This window comes from Haliaeetus albicilla, chromosome 24, assembly GCF_947461875.1.
Source record: "Haliaeetus albicilla chromosome 24, bHalAlb1.1, whole genome shotgun sequence".
Taxonomy (NCBI): Eukaryota; Metazoa; Chordata; class Aves; order Accipitriformes; family Accipitridae; genus Haliaeetus; species Haliaeetus albicilla.
The window spans coordinates 16,632,935-16,655,001 of record NC_091506.1 but is presented as its reverse complement, the minus strand read 5'-3'; the positions used below and the strand labels follow the sequence as shown (position 1 = coordinate 16,655,001).

Genomic DNA, 22,067 nt, shown 5'->3' with positions numbered 1-22,067 from the left:
AACCACATTACACAGAGGTGGCTGCCCCAGGGGACACTACTGCAAGTTGCTTTCCATAAGAAACAGCACAAACTCTTCAGATCATTGTCCCTCTTTAACTCCCCTTGCTCTTTTAAGATTTCACTACTTAAAGAAGGCACACAGATACACTGTCTATACAACAGGGTGTAACACTTGGTTTCTTGAGCTGACAGCTACCACCAGCTATTCATTAATAGTCCTTTGAGGGACAATGCTAATAAGAGTGAGAACAGCAGCTGTGGGGGTGATATCATGATTCTCTGAGTCAGGTTTGATTAAAGAAGGTAAAAAATCACAGAAGAAGGTTCTGAGAGTCAGAATTGCAAAACAGGTGATAACAGCCTTCTCTGGATTATGTCTGACTTCAGCTAAAACAGTTTTCTGTGTTTCTGGGATCTTCACTGACAATATTCTGCTGGCCATAAAGCATATGAGCATAAGAAAATTTATGGGAAAAGATCCAAGTAACCTGCTTGCTTTATTTTGCTTTACCATCATTGTACTCCAAAGCAGATCACAGCAGATGAAGGGAAGTCAGAACTTTTGGGGTTTTACTCTTACCCCAGACCTGTAACTGCAACAAAACTTGTTTCATCTCTCATTGCCTCATCTTACCTCCATGGAGGATTAGAAGCTTAATCCATTCATCTTTGTAAAGTATTTTGAAATATTTAGAAGAAGACATAGGAGTCCAAAGGTTTGCTGGTTAGGAGCATGCTGTGTTGGGTTACAATGGTAATAAAATCCAGATGCGTTTTTTGTGAACTTTTCTGGACTCTTGTTTTGCAGTGTGACATAAAGAGTTCATAAAGAAACCTTGGCAGAAAATGCAGTTATGCAGCACCTCCAGAACAGATACATGATGATCTCAGTAACTCCTGGATTGGGAATTCAGGTACAGGAGACAGATACACATATTTTCTTGAGTGTACAACCAAAGTTAGGCAATGATTAGTAAGACCTGAGTGTTAAGCATGATTCTGATTTCATTATGATTGCTCTTTGAGATACAGATATGAGCTGAAGTATAAAAACTACTGATTTGCTGGGTGTCTAGTAAACTTTGAGAAAACTTCCAAAAACGCCAGCATAACTATATAAGTGTAATAAATTCTAGACTTTTTGTCCTTTGTATCACTTTTCCAAATACCTTGCGGGAAGTCTGATCTGTCAAGTCAAGAGAAAAGCTTTGGAAAACCATGCATATATATTCTGCCCAAGAAGCCACACAATTTTTCATCCCTGAACACAGAGGCAACATTTGACACTAGGACATTCTGGTATATATAGCAACATGTAAACCCATGTTGGTTCATACCAACACTGTATATGTGGCTTAGCCAGACAGCCATGGAAAGAAATGCCCTGCAGAGAGACAGACAAGTATGTGGGTGTGCTCTCAGCCACCTCTGCCCAGTGACCTTTTTCTGGCAGCCTCCTTTTCACTGGATGCTAAGAGAAAACTAGAATTTCATTTTCAGAGAGATTGTGGCAGAGACCCGTGGGAGACAACAGTCCCTTCAGCTGTCTCCCTGTCTTGGGGCTTACTCACCAACTTTGATTAAGTGCTGCTAAAACTTGTCCTAACTAGTTCAGCTTGTTTCCCTTTTCCCCACTTAAATGTATGTGTTACATCATCACCAAGTCTGCATTCTATTCTGAGAATTACCTTCCTGCACATTTCCCTATGGATAACAAGCCTGTATCTTGTGGGGAGAAAAAAGTGTGTTGATGTCTGACACATTACATTTTCTTCTATATTTGCCCTTTATTTGTGTACAGCAAGAGGCTAAACATTGAGAAGGATATTTGTTGCTTGTTACTCTTATTTGTGCATGAATGTACACATACAGCCTTATGCAGAGGCATAGAAACTTTGAATTTTAAAATGGTAAGAAAAGGTTTTATATCCTTGTTTATCCTCTAGGCACTGCACTCTCACTTCTCTTTTGATGCTGATGGGAAAGAGGCTTATTAATGGGCTGGTTCAATAGACTTGTTAAAAGATTTTCTTTATAATAAAGGAAAAAAAACCCCCTCTTTGAAATTCCATCATTGAATGAAATTACATCACTGGTTTAGTCTTTATTTTCCAAATGACTAAGCATCTCATTTTTATACAGAATAAAAATTCTTGTCAAGAAAAATTGGTCACAGTTCAGATGTTTTCTAACAAGACATCAGCTGCGTCATTAGTATGGTTTTCCTCTCTAAGCTGAGCATCAGCTTATATGAGAAAAAGTGATATGCTGAGCTCCACATTCTTCTCCCCTCTCCAGTCTGCATATCGTGCTCCATTGCTGTGGTACATTAATTCTCTTGTGACCCAGCCATTCATAAATTAGCTCTCTCATCACTACAGAGAGCACAGAATTACAAACTTGAGTGAGGGAAAGATCTTGCAGATCAGTCCACCCCATTTCCTCACGAGTACGAGATTGTTCTGTGATACCTAAAGCCTATTTATGCCTCTCCACTAATACAAAACCATGTGTGTGGACTAGGAGCAAAGGAGAGAAACAAGAAAGATGTGCTTGTGATGGAGTGGTGGAAACCAGTGACACTGAGTTTCCAGATTATTCTGGTGGCATAGGTGGAAACTGGGACAACCACCACTTAAATACATATTTTCCTCTCCCTGAAGAGTTTGAGACTATTCTGTCTCTCCAGTGAAGACCTGATATCTTTCTGCTTAGAAGTATTTCTTCCAAGGAAGAGCCATCCTGTCCTTTTCTCCACAGATTTCAGTGCAGAAGGACAGTCCTATTGTTCAGAACATTTAATTTCAACAAATATATATTTGATATGTGAGAAACAAGCTATGTTTTTCTTCTGTATAGCTTGAAATTAAATACATGAAAGTTACCCCAAATGTTCTAAAGTTAAATACAGTTGTATGGCAAATTTTGTTTTCAGGATCTTTTTCTGGTTTATGAGAATCAGTCTTATACATATTCTATTATTTGCTTTGGTTTTAAACCCAACCTAGCTTACACTTTTTTTTTTCTGCACAAAGCCTTGTGACATTGTGACAGCTAGTGTATTTACAGATGCATACACTTCCCAGATGATATAGTCAGATGAAGGTACTTTAGTAACTTTATAGAGGTAAATCTTCACACACCTATTTGTCTTCTGAAATATAATCCCTCTAGTTTTGTGTTTAGAAGGTCATTTAATAAATTATTTGTTGACCTTGTCTGCTCTTAAAACTATCAGATCCACTGTTGTTCCACGCACTGTATGCAGCGTGCAAAAGAGTTCGGAACACTCTGTTGTGTTCACACAAATGGTATGTAATTTTTTTCTCAAGTTTGAAGGAATAAACCCACATAATTTTCCTAATGCTGCCATACTTTAATATAAAAAGCTTAGTGCTTTATGCTTGAGAAAATGTAAACACTTAAACTCTGGTTATATCTTTTACACCGATTTTGTAGTATACTGACTGAAAACCTCATAGAACATGATGGTTCAGCTTTCAAGTCACTCTTCTGCTCCTGGGCTGTAAGAGTGAAAATGTATTTTGACAACGCCATTCAAGCTATACATCTAGCCAACTTACAAATATCTATTGACAAATATCTCTGTAATTTCTCTGTGGAACTTTGCTTTACTATGGTGTGTTAATGGGTGGACATATAAATACATTCCGTAAGTAGCCAGTAACAAAAAAAGATTATTTTATACATTTATTTCTTACACGCAGTGGACTGTTCAGTGCCATTGTTTATAGTGATGGGTTGTGGTCACTCTGCTACTGAAGTGAGAGTCAATTAGTCTCCTGGAAGATACAATTCTTTAAGAATCTACCAGTTTCTTGATTATAAACAACAGCTTTATTCAGGTCAGGCAATAATTTCATCAGCTGAGCTCAAAAAACATCTCAGGGAGCATTTTAAAACATTCCTTTAAGGCAGTCAAGAAAAGTTTCATTCTTATGACTGCTGCGCAGCTTTGCACATTGTATTTCCATTTCAGACTAATGTGCAGGGTAAGCCTGAAGTCAAATGTCCACTGAAATTCTAAGCTTAGTTCTTAACCCAGCTCAGAATGAGGATACATGAAAATGGCCAATTCTGCAACTGGCTTCACTGGTGTCAGAGCTAATCGTAACTTTCTGCGTGAATTCCTAGTTGAGATGAAACCTGGTAGGGACTGTACTAAGCAAGAATGTTTAGTTTCTTCAGTAAAGCTTTCTCTTTATGGGCATGAAGCAATGTTCAGAGAATCAAATGGAAGAAATTATTTTCTTGGGATAACTAAGCATCAAAATCACACACACACACACACTGAGATGCAAATTGTACCTGCTGTTGTGAAAGCAATTTGAGGAGTGATTTAACAAAGAGCCACAATGACTAGAGAGGAGTTGAGGGGCAGGAAAAATAAAGAAATAGTTATTTAACATTTCTGAAATGATTGCTAACAAAAGTTCATCCATCTATGTGCCTTTAGCTGGGAGACATTCTTCTGTTGAGATTTAGCTACACAATAATCTGGATTATTATTATCTCCCTCATTGTCCTGTACACTCAGTTACGTCAAATGCATGTAAACTGAATGAGAATCTTGTTTAGTATCAGAAAAAGTAGAAAAAGAGGAGGGAAAACACGTAGACAGCATCCATTTAAAAAATACTCTAAAATTATTAGCTACTCACAATAGATACTAATTAACAGCTGATGGAGAATTTAAACCCTGCAATTTTGAGTTAATTCCAGATTTAAGGAACTGCAGTTAAGGGGAAACAACTGATGATGTGTCCAGATGAAAGGGATTGCTTGGTGGGACATTTCTGTGTTTGAAAAAAGTGAATAATGCAGCCACAACAATTCAGAAATTAAAGGCACAGAGGACTGATCAGCCTTATTTTGACATCCACTTCATTAACCCTATTCACACTGACCAACTCCCTAACATAAATGAAACTACTTTTCGGAGAAAGGAGTGTTCATTGTGTTTTAAATTGACAGAAAGAGACTCTTAAAGAACTAAAGGAATGGTTCAGTAAAATTTTATTCTTCCTGTACTATATTTAACTACTTTCTGTCTAAGCCTATTTTGAAGGTTTTATTACTTCAGTTTTTCAGTACTAAATAACATTTATGAAGAAATGATGAAAAGTTCAATAGTTGCTTCTTCTTCCAGATTTTTAATGTGTTTGTGCAGGGAAAAGGTTTTTCTAAAAGATGCCTTCAGGAAAATGTCTTTTACTTCCTCTGCAAATGCATATTGCTATGACCACTACAATGTGAGTTTGGAAATGAGAGTAGACAGTAGCAGATGAAGTACCATTACCGCTGTTTTGGGAACTGGAAAAAGATGTGATCACAAAGCAACAATCCACTACTTTTTGGAAGTCTGATCACTGTATTCTTCTGACTGTTGTAGCTTTCAGGAGTAAAGGGAATTAAAGGCATGTTACAGTCATAGATGAAGAAGCTGTTTCTAGTCAGTTTTGCACTCAATGCGTGGTCCTAATTTTGGTAAAAATTATGTTTGAGCATTATTTTAAGAAAAGTATAACATGTATAATACGTAGTGTGTAATCTTTTAGAAATCATTTTAACTTAGCTCAGCATGAATGTGCACAGATGTACTCGTTTGTATCTTCAGCATTGTAAGTGAAGTGTCCAATTTAAGCACGTTAATAGAATGTCCCAGCCCACCGCCATATGATATCTTTCCTTCTCTTTCAATACATTTTTTAATTGTAAATCCTGCTGCCTCTGAATTGCTGATGCAGGCAGTCTCCAGCAAAGCCATTAGCCATACCTTTAGCTGCAGGCACCTGCAAAAATCCCATTCATATCCTGACTTCCAGAGCTGAGAACAAGTTACTTCTGAGGCACTTGCCCCAGATGGATTAGGCGATCATCACAGTAAATTTAGAAGAACTTTAAAGAAAATATTTTTTTAAAAAGGAGACAAAGAGTAAATAAAGTACAATGAAGTACAGATACTCTATAAATAATTAATGCATGACTAAAGTACAAAACTTGCAAACCTACCAATGTCAAACAGGATTTTGGAACAGGCTGCCAACCTATTAAGAAGGAAAGCTTACCTAACTGAGGAATCAGAGAGAAAGCTCTGAAGAATGTCTACGCCTTGTAGATGGAAACCTCTCCAACAGTGGTAATTCAACATGAGAGAAATACCATCTCACAGCAAAGCTCTTATTATCTTTTCACAAATTACTTTAACCTATGAGAGTGCACAGATACACGTATTTTGTCATTCACAGTTGGGTTTATTTATGCTAAAACTGCTAATTCTTTTGCTTCTTTCCTCTGATGCTTTGTACCTGTTCTGCCTTCTACTAGCTTAGCTGAATGAAATGACGTCTGTCTGAGACCTGTGCTTCCTGTAGTTCCTCACACTGTGAGCTTCTATATACTTTTAAATTACTTTGAATAGTTTCTTATGCTGTCTTATATGCTTGGCTTTCTTAATACATAACTGTTGTTATACTAAAGTTTCACAGACTGAGACAAATATTTGGTTGCTTAGCTGAAATGAAATGATTAAATGTAAAGGTGAAAAATTTTATTGCATCTTTCTAGGAGGAGCTCTGGTTAAGAGTTGACTTCCTTTTCTCCCTAGAAATTTGCGAATACTTTGCATAAAATCTTATAAAATCCAGGATTTGTACTTTCTGGAAGAAAAATATATCTGCTTGTAATGAACCATAAGGTTTCTGCTGAGATACTGATGCATTAATATAATGCAAAGGAAGGTTTATATGTCTATCAAACTTATTGTATTTCCTATACTGATCTATAAAAAAAAAAAGAATTCTAATTTTTCTGCTTCAATTCATGACATTACTGAGTTTTTTTTTTTTTTTGGAAACTCAAAATACAAATCAAAGAAATTCATGTTCAGTTTAAAGAAGAAATTTCAGTGTCTTTTATAAAAATGCCACAATCCCACCTACCCACTAATAGTCTTTCCTGGTTTTAGCAATAGCTTTTGAATGTGTGGAGATACATGAACCATTAATTTGTGCCTTGGAAAGATGTTGAAAGAATGATCTTTACCTAACAGTGATTCTACCTGACAATATATAAAGTACAGAGCTGTAGATTTTAAAACCATAAGAGACCATTGTGACTGTCTATTTCAATCTATGTAATTTTATGAATGAATCATTGTATCATGTCCAACAGCTGCGACTCAAAGAGAACTGAGCTTTTAGAAAAATATCCAACTTTGATTTGAAGATTTTCACTGATGCAAGGTCCTTTGCAGGCCCACAGTATACACCTTCTTCATAAGGTACATCAGAAAATTTTTAATACATTGTATGCCACACTGATGTTACCAACCCATCTTAGTAATCAAAAGAACAGGTCAAATACCACAGAGACATCTAAATATAATACATTAATGAAGTTATTTTATCAAAACACCTCTTAGTGTCAAAAGAAAAAAAAGTGGCAAGGTGGTCTGAAAGATTTATTTTCCATTGTCCTATGCTGACTTGCATGAATTATATTACCTTCCTTCAAAATTTTGTTACTTAAAAATTCCAGTGCTGGCTTTTCTATTATTTTGCCCAGGACTGCTGTCAGGCTGACAGACCTATAATTACCCTGGTCCTTCCATTTACTCTGTTCAAATTTGGCACGATTTAGCTTTTTTTTCTGTCAAGCTGAATTTTAGTATTGAATTCTCCTTCCAAGTTAGGAAATTGTCCTTGGAAATTTTAAAAATAATAATTGACACTGTACTGTTCACATCATGAAACCACAAGCATATGTCATTGAGATATAAAACTGTTTTCTAAATAATTAAGCTTTATATCTACCCCCCCTCCCCAGTAGTGGAGAGCAACTTAAAATATGATACTTTTTTTAAAGAATTAGCTTTGCTGGAGTAAGAATTTGAATACTTATTCTCTTAAAGTGTTTAGTTCAGTGGTCAGTGGGCATAGGTTGACTATGCAGTGTGGGAATTTCTGCACACAGAAGTGCAAGTTGGGATAATAGTTTCTATTACTACTTAAAGACTTATAATAGAGGTCAAATGATGACAACTTAAAACAGAGAAGGACCATCTTGCTATGTATTAAGTAATTTGCAAGAGCAAATTAATCTTCAGAACTCAAAACCATCATGGGTTGATTAGGAACTCAGTGTGCATGTCCTTCAAGAGAGCATACCAGTTTACAAAAGTACTGCACTACATTTTAAAATATAAAAGTAAAACACTTGAGGGCTTTTCTGGAATGGCCACATTCATTCTTTCTTTGTTACAGACACACAAACAAAATCAAATGTTAATTTTAGTAGTGCTTAAAGTAACTCTATCATCATGGAAAGTGAGTAAAGTCTTTATGTTACTAAAGCTCTGTAAAACAAAAAGGAAAAAAATTGTTTAGGAAACTTTTTAAAATTAATATGCTAGTGTCTTAGATTTCTCTGTAGACTTCCACAGATTTACTACTTAAATACTTTACGTCCCATACTAAATAGTAGATGATGATTAAAACTAAGTTCTAATGTTTCTGCTGGCTGCAACTTCATTGCCAAAATACCATGATTTGAAGGCTGTTTTTCCATTAAAAAGTATTATGCTATTCAATACAATGTACTTTCCTGAAGATTTGTTGGTTTATCTTTACACATTTGATTCTATATATGTCTATTCTACTTCAGTGCCCATTTTAATGCCTTTAAATTATTGTAAGTTACTTCAACAGTATTAGACAATTTTTTTTCACAGTTTTACTCTATTATAGAGGTATTTAACTTTTTCCTTTTCCTTTTCCATGAAAAATTATTTAATAATAAAATGTGCCATTTTCACCTTTTTAGATAATAAATTTTGCCATGGTTTATTTTATTCACAATTAGTTTTAGTAGTGATTCTATTGCAAACCATGGGATCAATGTGTATTTTATAGTGTGTAGAATCTATTATGATAAATCTTATGTAACAGGTTCTTTGATATAAATAAGACTATTAAAAATATGGATTTGAATTCTGCCTTCTTGTACACTGCATTGTCGCTGGCTTGCTATCTAACATCAGTGAGTTTTCTTCCATTTAATCTTCATTACATTGCTGGAATAGTTTCTGCAGCAGAAAGTTAAGTCCTAACACTATTGAAATTAACAGCAGAGCTCCCTCTGGTTTCAGTATTCCATGGTTTTATCCTAAATGCATAACCTTTCCTGATATTGATAAAATCAATATAAAGCAATGAAGACTACTGTTTTGGGGTGTCCACAAATCATCAGATTGATGGTAATTAAAATTCAGTCTGATACAGACAATTAGAGTTGCTCTTATGTGGGACGCAAGCCTACTGAAACCTTACTCCTTGATTTCATAAGCACATACATAAACCTTTGAGCTGGCTGTCATTGCAAGGGTGAATTTTGGCCTGATGTAATAGATGTCTTCAGTGGCATTTTGCCTGCTTGCTCCAGCAAAACACTTGGCTCCAAGTTCTGTGTTGCCTGTGATTGCTCTGTAAAGCAATTAGCTAACTAGCCTTGTTCTTAAAGCTGTGCTGACATCAGCAGTGATGGTGGTGGCCAAAGAGTTTTGGCATGAATGTCTTTAATGTAATGTCATCAAATAGAGCATCCATAGTAGTTTCAATACAGCCTGAAACACAGGATCGTGTAGGCTGTTAGGCAAAGGTCGGTAAGCAGGTAAGAAGCATACCCACGGACATTTAAATTAAGCAGCATTCAATGACTTAAGGGTGAAAAAAACCACAAGGTTGTTTGAATGTGCATTCAGAAAGACAGGTATCTACAGAGAAAAATAAATGCAAATTGCATAGTGGTGAGTTTATTTAGTGTGCAAAATCTGGGCAGAAGCGTTCTGAATTTGATGAAGAGAATAGCTGGATAAAATGTATTTTGCAGCCTATTTTGGCAGTTCTTAGGCTTCAGACATCAGTTCAATAACCTCTTCACAGCAGAAAAAGTGTTAATTAATCAAAGAAAGTAAACAACGTTACTGCATTCTCGGTTGTAGAGAAGCCAAGAAGGCACTAGCTTCTCTCTTTTTCTGTGGTTGACTAAATGACTTGATACAAAAGGCTTAATTAAGCTAACTTAAAGTTACAACAAAATATTACGTTCTTCAATTTTGTCTGATACTTTTTGATACTGTCTATCTTTTGAATCTAAGAGGGTCAGTGAGTTCCTTACTTCATGCTGCTAAATCTAGGGCCAGTGATTTGATGCAGAATGGGCCTGCTGACCCACAGAGGTAGAGAAGAGGTAGAACATAAGGTAAATACTCTGGTGTGAAGGTCTTCCAGCTTTGGGGTTATTTTATGGTGCTGATATAGGGCTCATGACTGATCCTGAAATACCCTTTCTTTCAGATCCACCATCAGATTTTAATAGAATCAATCTTAAGGTTTCCCAGACATTGTGAATATGGGTGCTGCAGCTCTCTGATGGTTCTGGCTAAGTAGTGAGACACTAGTTTCTGTGTTTCTAGTTGCAGACTGTTGTATCAGATTGACTTCACTTCAAGGTAATGGAAAATGAAGTTGCAAACATGTTACATCTGCAAAGGTTGTCCCATTGTGGATTGCTATGGAATACTTTTTATTTCTTCTTACTGCTATACATGGTTACTGATCTCGTGCTTTAATGTTGGTAGGATCAGTCTGGTCACTCAGGTTATAGTGAGTCATCTCTGCTTTCCTAGCTCTTTCAGATTTGGTTTCTGAAGGCTGGAGTAACATTCACTTATTTTGGTGTTCATCTTGAGCTCTTTCTGCAAAATCATGGTTAAAGGGTCACTGTTGTTTGAAATTCTCTTTCAAGTATATTTGTCACAAATAATTTAGCCTCACTGCTTCTCTGTATTATTATTTATTCTAGATGGTACAAAGGTTAGTTCTTATTTTATTGCTCTTAAAATCTTATTTTTACAGTATCCTCCTCTGGAAGCTGTGTTCTCTTTTCTGGCATTTCACTTTTCTTTACTGCATGGATATTGAATAAAGTGTGCATTTACATTTCTAGGTTTATCTTGTCATTATGTGAAGTCCTTTCAGGCACAGGTTCTGTTAACAGCTCAGTAGCTAATTCCTTGTTGATCTTCACATCACTTAAATATTTTGAGATCCTTTATTGTTTTTCTTCCCTTTCTGAGCAATCGTCTCACTTTCTCAATTCTGGCAACCTTAAACAGTGCTGTTGTTGGGGTTGGGGTTTTTTTACAGCCTTTCAGTTTCAGTTCGTAATTCTCTTAATCCTCTTCAGATTTCATGTTCTTATATATGTCATATACCCCCTATTTTTCCTCAAGAGCTCTTCTGACATTCTTAGTCATCCACATCAGTCTTATCCTTCTTTTATGCTCAGAATAGCTGATCTTGCTCATGCTCTCACAATCCCTTGACCTCCCTCCCTTGCCCCAACTTCTGGTTTGTTCATTATTTAGCACTGAATGTGGCTGGAGTGAAAGAAATACCAGATCTCATGGAAGTCAATGATATTGAAGTGTCTGCCTATTTAGGGGAAGCATTGATGTTTAGCTTCAGTGGTTCTGAGTCAGCCTTTGCCCCCAGGCCACTGTCGCATTGCTGGCTCATTTGAACAGCAGAGGAGGTGGTGCTTGGTGATGCAACAGGCACAGACTGAATAGACACCGATTTTGCTTGCCAAAAGGTAAATCTGTATGTAAGTGGGATGCTTAGGCAGAGGTGAAAAATAAACTTAAATTGCTGTGTTTGTCAAATAATGTGCTGAATTTCTAGGAAGCCAGAAAAAGTCCTTCTGTAGAGTGTATCAGCTAATGCACTATGCATACATTGCATCTGGTTTTACAGTGGGCACCTGTGCATCAGAGGCAAGATCAAATCCATTTTCTAGACGCGTACTCCAACTCCAAACCTTCATATTTGAATATAATTTAAGTAGTGTTTCTGATGAAGTTATAACATTGAAATATCATATCTGAAGACAGAATTAGAATAGAAGGATGGAGAAAAAGAATATTTTACATGGGTTTACAGTGTAGACTATTTGACAAAAAATCCAACCTACTGAAGAGGCATTCCTGTCTATTTTTATATAGCTTGATTCCCCATGTTTTCTAAGTAGTTTAACAGCTTATTATTCTAAAAAATAGGTTCACAACAACCCCTTTTTGAAGTCTCTATTGCATTTGCTTTCTCCATAGTTCTGAAGCTGTACCTCCCAGGCAGCTCAGCACCATGCCTCACTGCCATCAGTGAGGAACATTTTAATGCCTCATTATCATAAGCTGCTCCCTAACTAGAGTGAGTGTTCATGTGTGGGCATATGTATGTTGTGTGTACCTCAGTACCTGCCTGCAGTGCGCTTCCAGGTGAGATCTGCTCTTCAAGAATATGGGAAGTCAGCATTAACCTTCTTTTCCTGTGTCAGATACTAAAAGCAATAAAAGATCTGCTGTCTTTCTTTTTCTTGTTGTTGTCAAAACTGCCTGAAATATTTGAGGTCTTTTTTCTCCTTTCCACTCTGAAAGAAACTATTCAACTACAATTTGTTCTCCAATTATAACTGCTCTGTGGAGAGATGGCACTGATGGAAAGAGGTACTTTGCAGATGTCTTTACATTCTGGCAATCCAGGACTACATCTAGGGGCTAGTTTAATATCCGATACACATTAATTTACCTTGGAGACTCTTCAAGTATATGCCTGATTGCAAGACGCTAAGAAACTGTATCGTTAGCCAGGGATCTCCTTGGCAGAGGTCACAATCATTTGTATTTCCATTGAGAACACCATGTACTGAGGGCTAAAACAGTTCTGAGGTTCCTCTGAGACATCAAAACTTCAAAAATAGTGATGGTCGAGACAAAGTCTTGCTAGCATTTTTTAAATAATTGTGTTTGTCTCAACTTTGTTTAAACCTTGAATTTTTTTATCAAAATTGTGCTGGAATTTATGAGACACTGTGTAACATTCAAGGTACGGCTGTAACATGCCCATGTTTTGTAACTCTAGAACAGGATTTTGTGTGTGTAGGGCACTCAAATGTGTTTTATATTGCTAGGTACCTATATTAGCTATATTAGCTCTCAGGGGACATACTAAAAATCATTTCTGTCTCATCAAGTGTTGTTTTACCCACTGTATAGTACACAAAGTAGGTCAAAATGTGCTACAGCTAAGCAGAGCCCTTAAACCTAAATCAACTTAATCTAAATTGAACTTCTAAGTGAAATTCACCATTTGGTTTGTTTACAATTTTCTAAATTCAGTATGAGACAAGAGGAAGCAATCTGTATCTTTAGAGAATTAAAATATGCCCGTAAATAAGCTCAATCACTGGCCTTTGTACAGAACAAAACACCCCCCCCCCCCATATACTAAATCAGCTAGAAGCTGAAAATAAATTTTGAGATTGTACTCCATGTTGTTGTCTGTTGGTTTTTGTTTTTGTTTTTTTTTTTTTAAACTGTGTATTTATATGGAACAGCAAACACAGATTATGCCTTAGTAATTTTTATGGCTTCGGCATCTGTCCCTTTGCTTTTATTCACATATTTTCATAGCCATAATCTCTAGTTTCTTATTTGATGATGCAAACCTTTCAGATGCAGAAATGGATAAAAATCTTGCCGAGTCTAGTGAGAGTCATTTTCAGGAATAATCCTTTTAGTTGACAGGAAATAAAGACCCCAGGCAAAAAAAAAAGCAGCATGCATATTAAATGACTGAAGATATTAGTGTCCAATGTTTTCATAGCTAGGTTTCTGCATAGAGAAATGCTTGGAGAATTGCTCTACAATAGCAAACTGGAAAAGCCCCAAGACATAATCCACCTGAGCCTAAGTTTTATTTTGCATGCATAATAGAGCTTTATTGTGTTTGAAATTGCAGAGTATGTTGACAGGTCTGTCAGCTGTCTCAAGTAGATATCCATAATGGGATACACCCCCTTCATCAGGGAATGGCACCCTACTTTGAGATGCCAGTTCCATGGTCATTGAAAGGAGCTTTACACAGAAGTTCAAAGCTGTAAGTGAACTGCATCAACAAGCCAACTGTGTGAGGCAGGTGATTATAAAATATTGAGATTTGGCTGCACTCACTGATTTTCAAGTCGTTTCAAGGGCATGCAGAAGAAAGCAAAAGTGACAGAATTTCTTAGTTGTTTTAGAAATATTAAGATCATGAAAAACTGGAATATTTCCATTAAATTAAACACATCATAGCACATCCTAATTTGATGTGCTTGGGCAGTGGTGTCTCTGATGAACAAAAAAGAATCCCCAAACCCTCTAAGTAACAAACTGTACCCCACAAACACCTTTTGATAATTGCACCTGCTAGCTGAAAAACATAAAGAGAGAGTCCATTGTGTCCTAAAGGAATTTTGTTATTTGCAGCTACTCTTTTATTGATTGAAAGCTCCTCTGTTGCCTTGCCTACTACTAGCATGATCCCTCAGCGCTTTTCTATAGGGATTTGTTTCCCTAGTCTATTAAGCTGGTCTTTGTGTTGTCAAGAGCTACACAGTGAAGCCTTATGATATGAAAGGTTATTTACTTTGCTTTCTTATTATGCTTTTGTCCTTTCAAACTCTTTGAACTCCAGTGAAAGCACAGTTGTCAGACGTTTGACCTAACATGGTTCCGCGTTTTGTTGAATGTCACCATAAAGCCATGAAGAAAAATTTTTTGTGGGGTAGCAATCTTTATATCCTACAGAATTCAGAGAGACAGGAAAAGGATTTTTTGAGCAGTATGCAACCCATAAATGTGTTTAGGTACCCACAAAACCAAAGACTGAACATATATATGAGATATTAATGTTAAAGCCAAAGATGGGATCTTTATGTGACAGTCTCTGTTCTACCTAGTAAGGCACTTTAAAAACGATTGTCATATCATTTAATGTTGACATTATACCACACTTTCTAAAATATTTAATAACTGTAATGCTTTACTTCTGTGAGTAATGCAGCTCATTGGATCTACTTGTAAGAACATCAAATTATAAAGAAAAAAGACCTTAAAAGCTTGCTCCAGATCTGAAAATCTAGACTTGCGTTTTACTTCAGTAGCATTTTATACTTTTTTTCCCCATTCTCTAATGCAGTTACTGCAACTCCTCCCTCATTCTATAGGGCTGTGATTTTCTTATTATCTGTGGTTCCTGTTTCAGTGTGGGGTGCCAACACCAACAAAGAGACATGACTACATTTTCTTCAGTAGGTAGCAATTAGCACAGATAGAAAGCTTTCTTTTACAGTTATTGTTATCTCCTACTTACTCTAAAACTTGTTTGTGCTTACTGCTAGCCCTACTTATTGTGAAACAGGTATGGGGAAATCCTGCATGCCTTTGCTGCAGTAGAAATCTGCCTTCCAACAAAATAAGTTTGGAATACATTTTGTGTCATATCCATTGCTGAAAACATAAATTAATTAATTGAATGAGAAGATAAGTATAAATATTTACTGTCAGTTTCTTGCTGTAAGTGTAGTCTGTCTCACACACTGCGTAGTGTGTATTCATAGAATCATAGAATGGTTTGGGTTGGAAGGGACCTTCAGAGATCATCTAGTTCCAACCCCTCCACCATGGGCAGGGACACCTTCCACTAGACCGGGTTGCTCAAAGCCCCGTCCAACCTGGCCTTAAACACTGCCAGGGATGGGGCATCCATAAACTCTCTGGGCAACCTGTTCCAGTGCCTCACCGTCCTCACAGTGAAGAACTTCTTCCTTACATCTAATCTAAATCTACCCTCTTCCAGATTAAAGCCATTACCCCCTGTCCTATCACTACATGCCCTTGTAAAAAGTCGCTCTCCGGCTTTCTTGTAGGTCCCCTTTAGGGACTGGAAGGCTGCTACAAGTTCTCCCCGGAGTCCGCTCTTCTGCAGGCTGAACAACCCCAACTCTCTCAGCCTGTCTTCATAGGAGAGGTGCTCCAGCCCCCTCTGGCCATCTTCGTGGCCCTCCTCTGGACTCACTCCAACAAGTCCATGTCCTTCTTATGTTGGGGGCCCCAGAGCTGTAAAAGGAAGAATGGGTCATGTGAAATGGTGTCATGATACAGCCCCAGAATGACGTAGGACATTCCTTGACCTTGGTGTGCTCAACGGTGCAGCTGTAGTCTTCTTCAAGAGCTGCTTTTGACAAGGAATGTCTCTCAAAGTAATTTTAAAAATCTATTTGGGAAAGATTCTGCAGAGAAATTTGCTAAATTCATGTTTCCTGTATCTGGCAAGAGAGAAACATTTTTTGAACCTCAGGTAATGTGTTGTGTTTAGTAACTGGAGCAGAGACAGGTAAACCTGAGAATTTGATTTCACTCTATACTCTGCTATATGTTAAACCCCATGAATTTTTTCTTATTCCCTAATCTCTCTAAGTGTCAGTTTCTTAATATTTAATACAGAGCTAATGAATTTCACTTGTTCTGGCAAAAAGAATTCCAGATACCACAGCAGAAAAAGTTGGTTTAAAAGTGCAAAGTAAGTTTACATTTGAAAGGATACATTTGTGCTTTCATGGGAGAAAGCAAAGCACTTCGTAGGAAGAGCAAGGACTCTTGCCCAAAAGCGTATTTTCGTTTGGGCTGGGCTCCACTGGGGAGGGCTGCTTGGGCAGCGCCTTGGGTGGCTCCCACGGGGTGTGGTGGGAGAAGCTCCCAGGGCTGGAATTCCCACTTGACGCTGTCGGACCCGGCCGCCCCCTCTCCCGTTGCCTCCCACGGCACCCGCCGAGGGCTGGTGCTGCCTGGCTGTTGTCTCCTGCAGTCGCCGTGGGAGAGCCCACACACAAACGTGTTTGCTTCTGTCTAAAATCTGTGCAGTTTTTAGTAGTCTTCCAGCCTCCGGTGCGGGGTTTTGAAACTCCATCACAAGCCACCGTCAGAATATCCTGCAGGAGCTGGAGTGTGGCTTGTATTTATAAAAATTATTTGTTTGCATGAGACACATGTGCTGATACTGTGAGTCATCCTTCCATTTTACTGTGACATTTTCAAGCACAATTATGTGTAGTGGAATTTTTTTGGTAGCTGGCTATGTTGCCCATCTGTGAAATCATCATTCTACCGAGCACTAAAAATAGACATGAAACTCTTCAGAGAAAATTTTGAATCTACTTAAATGACAGTTTGAAATGTGTTCCTGCAGTCAACAGTTTAAATATTTTCTATCCTAAATATGGAGAGTCTAAATTTAAGGTGATGTAGTCCTGCTGTCACCACTTCAGTTCACCTTGCTAACACAGTGATATAGTTGGAAATAATTTCTGGCTAGGAACCCAGTCTGGTGCCCACCAAAGCCAATTCACTTGGGCCTCAAATGACTAGGACTGGCATAGGCATGTAGGAGTTCTGGAAGGTGGATAACACACAGGGTGGAAAGTATTTATTAATAACGGGGGATCTCTGGAGAAAAATGTGGAGGCAATCTGTGACTGTAGATCAGAGGGGAACAGGGAGAAGATGAAAAAGACGGCTACTAGGAAATGAAGCTTTGAGATAAAGAACAGAATATCCAGTAACTTCTAAGTTGCTGTATTTTCAGTCAAATAATCAAAGCAAGTTAGTGAAAAGATATGGTAAACACTGAAAATGGTGAAGAACTATAGCTAGGAGAGGGAACTGCTGGAAGAATATAAACTGTGTTGCTGAGTAATAGCATCCTAATTGAAGCCACAGAAAGCCAGAGAATCTAATTAGTCAGGAAAACACATTTCATTACATTCTTAGTAATTTGTTTTGAAAAAATCCAACTGGATTTTAAATTTAACAGATTTTCAGTATGTTCAGAGCAGATTACACTGTTTACACTTGCATATAGAGATAATGACAAATACAGTTTCAGAGACATATACAAGAAAGTGTTTAATTCAAAATTTTGTTTACAGTTGTCCCTTACTATCTGGGTACCATTACATAAAGCTCTGCTGCGAGGATGGAAAAAATAAATTAGGACTTTTGTTGAGTTGGTAAGCATTACTGGAGACCATCACCCATTTCTTTAATCCACAGGCAATCTGAGATGTACTTGAAACTGTAGCTCAGCCAAACAAATGAAAAGAGCATTGTCTGTGCACCCCACTGCCTTCACTCCTTCTCTCCTTCCTTCTCCTTCCCTCCCTCCCTCCCTTTCTCCCTTACTGTTTCTGTACAAGTTTTCACAATGAGATTTTTTTCACAAAATGTACAGCTAGATCTCCAGCTAGACTGAAGTAGTGTTACTCACTTCATTTACATTTAGCTTTCAAAAATTTGTATTTTTGGTGAGCTTATATGCAAATGATTACATGGTAAGACCTCAGTGTGGTAGATTTCTTGTATCTTGAATGTTTTCTTCAAACACTAAACAGGAGAGAAGAAAATCAAAATTATGCTTAGGGTTAGGATACTCTGCTCACACAAATTAATAAAAAACAATTATGCAAATACATAAAAGACTATTCTTGCAGAGGGCAAATAAAGATTCAGCATTATATTCTCTTGGAAGTTTTTTTACCTATTAAATCTCAAGCATGGATAAGGTCAATAACATGGACAACTAAAGCTCCCTCTCATCATCTTTATTCTATAGTGGATTAATATATTTAAAAATCCATTTATGCACATTTGTATCTATTTTTGAGATCCCAGTTAATGGATTTTCAGAAGTATGCACTTTTTATAGTTGTCCATATAAACTACATTCATAATAATGAAGTGCTACTTTAAGTTCTTTAGAGAGTCACCATTACTCGTACTGACATCAGAAAGATGATATTCACTGATCTGACATAACCAATATACAGATATATTTAAATTTCACCATGGCCTTTTTCAGATAAAAATTCAAACAACATCTTCAAACTCAAACTGTAGCTCTACCATACTGCAGACAAGAAGAATGAAAAAAGAAGTCTTTAGGCAAGAAGAAGAGGATGCACCTGAAAATATGTGCAAAATTAAAAGGAAGTGTATAACACGGACAAGAATGAATCCTGCAAGTCCTTGTTTGCAACATAGCCATCTTTCATTAAAATATTCCTCCCATGTATAAGGATAGTAATAGTTTAGTATATATTACCATACTAATAACTTCAGCTGGACTATTAGAATTAATAATGGATTAACCTGCATAAGTGAGAATCCCTGCCTTGTTAAGGACTAGGCTAGTCCTGTTGCTTTCCATTTTTTATACAATTATGTATTTGTTATGCAAGATCCTCCCACATGCATTGCAATTGGATTTGTTTCTTCCTGCAGTGAACTGCTGCACCGTATTGCTGTGCACCACTCCCCAAGTTCATGGTGGCTGAAGTTTTGGTTAAGTAGGTTTATCCTTCTGCACAACACTCCTAAATTCTTACCAGGCTTCCACTCCTATGATGTCCGTAAGAGGCTGCTTCTTTGGCTGCCTCCTTTCCTTACAGAGAATAAATCCCTGACAAGCAATAAAGGTTATCAAGGGGGAAATGATAGTAATTTAGTTGCAAATCTGCAATAAATGTATGATAATATTAAATGTATTTGTTCCCTGTTCTACCATTCCTTAACGTATAAAGGAAATACACTGAATATGGTATAGCACAGTGCATGATAGATGAGGACACCCATATTTCTTTTTTCTCTAAACAGTGGTTGTTTCCATTCAAATGTCATCACTTATTATGGTAGCTGGTACCCATTCTAAAACATCCATACAGTGCTGGCCCTTTCATTCAGGAATAGTAACTAATATCAAAGTGACATAAAAGTGAAGCAATCTTAGTGAAAGAATTAGAGACAAGTTTCTAGAAGAAGGGAAAACAGCTGTTTAGAGAAGAATTGATGGCTTCAGTAATTGGCACTTTTGTGACTAAACAGTGTCAGTGTTCTTGAATAATTTCTCAAAACTTTCTAAAAGGACTTGCATTTCTTTTTTAACTATAATTTTGAAAATATTGTAGATATTTTGATCTAGCAATAAAGGGCCACTTAGCTTTTGAAATATGCAAAGCTATATGCTTACAGGTTTGGACCAACTGTGAAGAAAATTTTTCCCTCTGTTTCATGGTTTTATTGGGAGGGTCACGAAGTTAGGTTTTGAGGAGCATTTGGCAGCTTCCAGTACATATTACCATGGTCCATTATAAGGACTGGGGGTTAGAAAATAGGCATTGGTGAGGCCAGAATCCAGGAATTTCATGAAAACATTTGCAAGGGAAGCAGTCCTTTTCTATGGGATGGTTTTTGCTTATGTTAGATCCAGGCCTTATTAGTTACGAATTTCTCAATAGTGCCTCAGTGCTTAACTTCATAAGCCTCATTTAAGAAAACGATTTGAATACCTGAGTCTAGATTTGTAAAGGTACTAGAGTGCCTTAGCATGTTAGGCACTAACTCCTGCTAAGCACACTAGGTGCCTACTTCCAGTGCCTGCAGTGGTTGTTAGGCAACTAGTCTTGATTTAGATCCTCTTGAAAATGTACCAAGCGTTTTTGACACCTAAATATCTGACTGTTGAGAAAAGAAGTTCTAGTGGCTTTCATGGACATTTAAGGCAAATACCTAAGTACGTAGTAGACTGTTTTAACTGGGAAAAAACATGCACTGCAATGATAGAAACTTGTCAAGTGGGTGTGGTACCTTCCCAATTAAACCAAACCAACAGATTGACTCACGACTGCAACAGCTGAATCCATCAGGTCAGAAGACTATAAAAAAGGAAGTGCTGAAACTGAGGTCAGGAAGTGGTATTGGGATTTTCTCTGCTTAAAAGACTTCTTCCTAAATTGGCCTTGTTGTTAATGTTTTTTTTTTTAAGTCTTTAACTTACAAAGGTAACACCAAAAGGGATAGGCTCCACCTGACAGAGAGCTTTTTATAAAGCCAGAGGATGGGCATTTTTCACCGGGTCCCTCGAGAATAACATCAGTAGTGTTAAGGTTTTATTGCTCTTCTTCTAATTACTGTCTGTAGTTGTTATTTATTAGATAGAGATAATGGTGGATGAAGGATGGCTAAAAGAGCAGATGGGGACATGAGTAAGGAAGTGGTAGAGGAAAGGGATGGCAGAAGTAGTTTCACTGAAGGGTTTTCTTAACAAAATACCATCTTTGCCAAAGACAAAGGTTCAAACCCATCGGGTTTGATTATGGCTTGTTAAAAAAGTCATCCTGAAATACTCTTTAAAAAATCCTGGAAAAACATTCATTGCAGAGAAAGCAAACTTTAATTTTGAAGCATCAGTTCCGTTTTGAATTTGTACGTCTATAATCCTTGCTTTATTTCGTCAATTACTTTTTGTTGTGATTGAAATACGGCCTTGCCGCTGTCCCGAGTTCCTCCTGTGCGGTGCACCTCGTGGCCCCTCCAGCCATGGGATTTCTGCGGTAGTTTCAAGACCAGCGAAACAAAACCGAAACCCAAATGAAAGTTTCAGGGTTCTGCAGTGAAAGGTAGCCCCCCAAATCCCCTTTTTGTCAAAGCCAGATTTATTCAAATGGCTCGTTTGGGTAAACGTCGAAGATGTCGGGGTTAGCCTGCCGTCAGAGCGACGGCGTTGCAACAGGTCGGCGCGGGGAGCGCAGGGCTGGACCGGGGGGGGCTGCGTTTCCCCCGGAGCCGAGGGCAGCGGCCGAGCGGAGCCCCCGCGGCGTGAGGAGAGGCGCGGGAAGAGCGCGGCCACGGCGGCAGGCAGGGGCGGGCGGGGAAGGTGGCAGCGGGCCGGCGAGCTCCGAGCTGTCAACGGCGAGGGAGGCGGTCGCCGGAGGGCGCGGAGAGGGAGACGCTAAAGCCGCTGGCGCCTCGGCGGCCTCCCGCTCCCGTGTGGGGCAGCGCCGGTCGGGCGGGAGGGGAAAAGGGCTGAGGGCGTGTGGGGGGGGGGGTACGCGGGGCGCTGCGCGGCCCCGGGCGGCCTGAGGGGAACGGGGCCTCGGCCGGGACGGCGGCGGCCGCGGGGCGGGACGGCTGGCGGCGGGGACGGGCGCGGCTGAGGGGGCAGCGGCGCCCGGGGGAGGGCTGAGGGGGGGCGGGAAGCGGGTGGGGCGGGAGCCCGGGCGGCGGGAGCCGCTGCGCGGCGGCGAAGGGGTTAAGGCGGCGGCAGAGGG

At 38.4% G+C, this 22,067-nt stretch overlaps 1 protein-coding gene across 1 annotated transcript in view; it reads left to right on the top strand.

The window, feature by feature from the left end:
* CACNA1D (calcium voltage-gated channel subunit alpha1 D) overlaps nucleotides 1-22,067 on the top strand; it is a 238,207-nt gene that overhangs the window by 16,724 nt on the left and 199,416 nt on the right. The gene's annotated exons all lie outside the window — the stretch shown is intronic.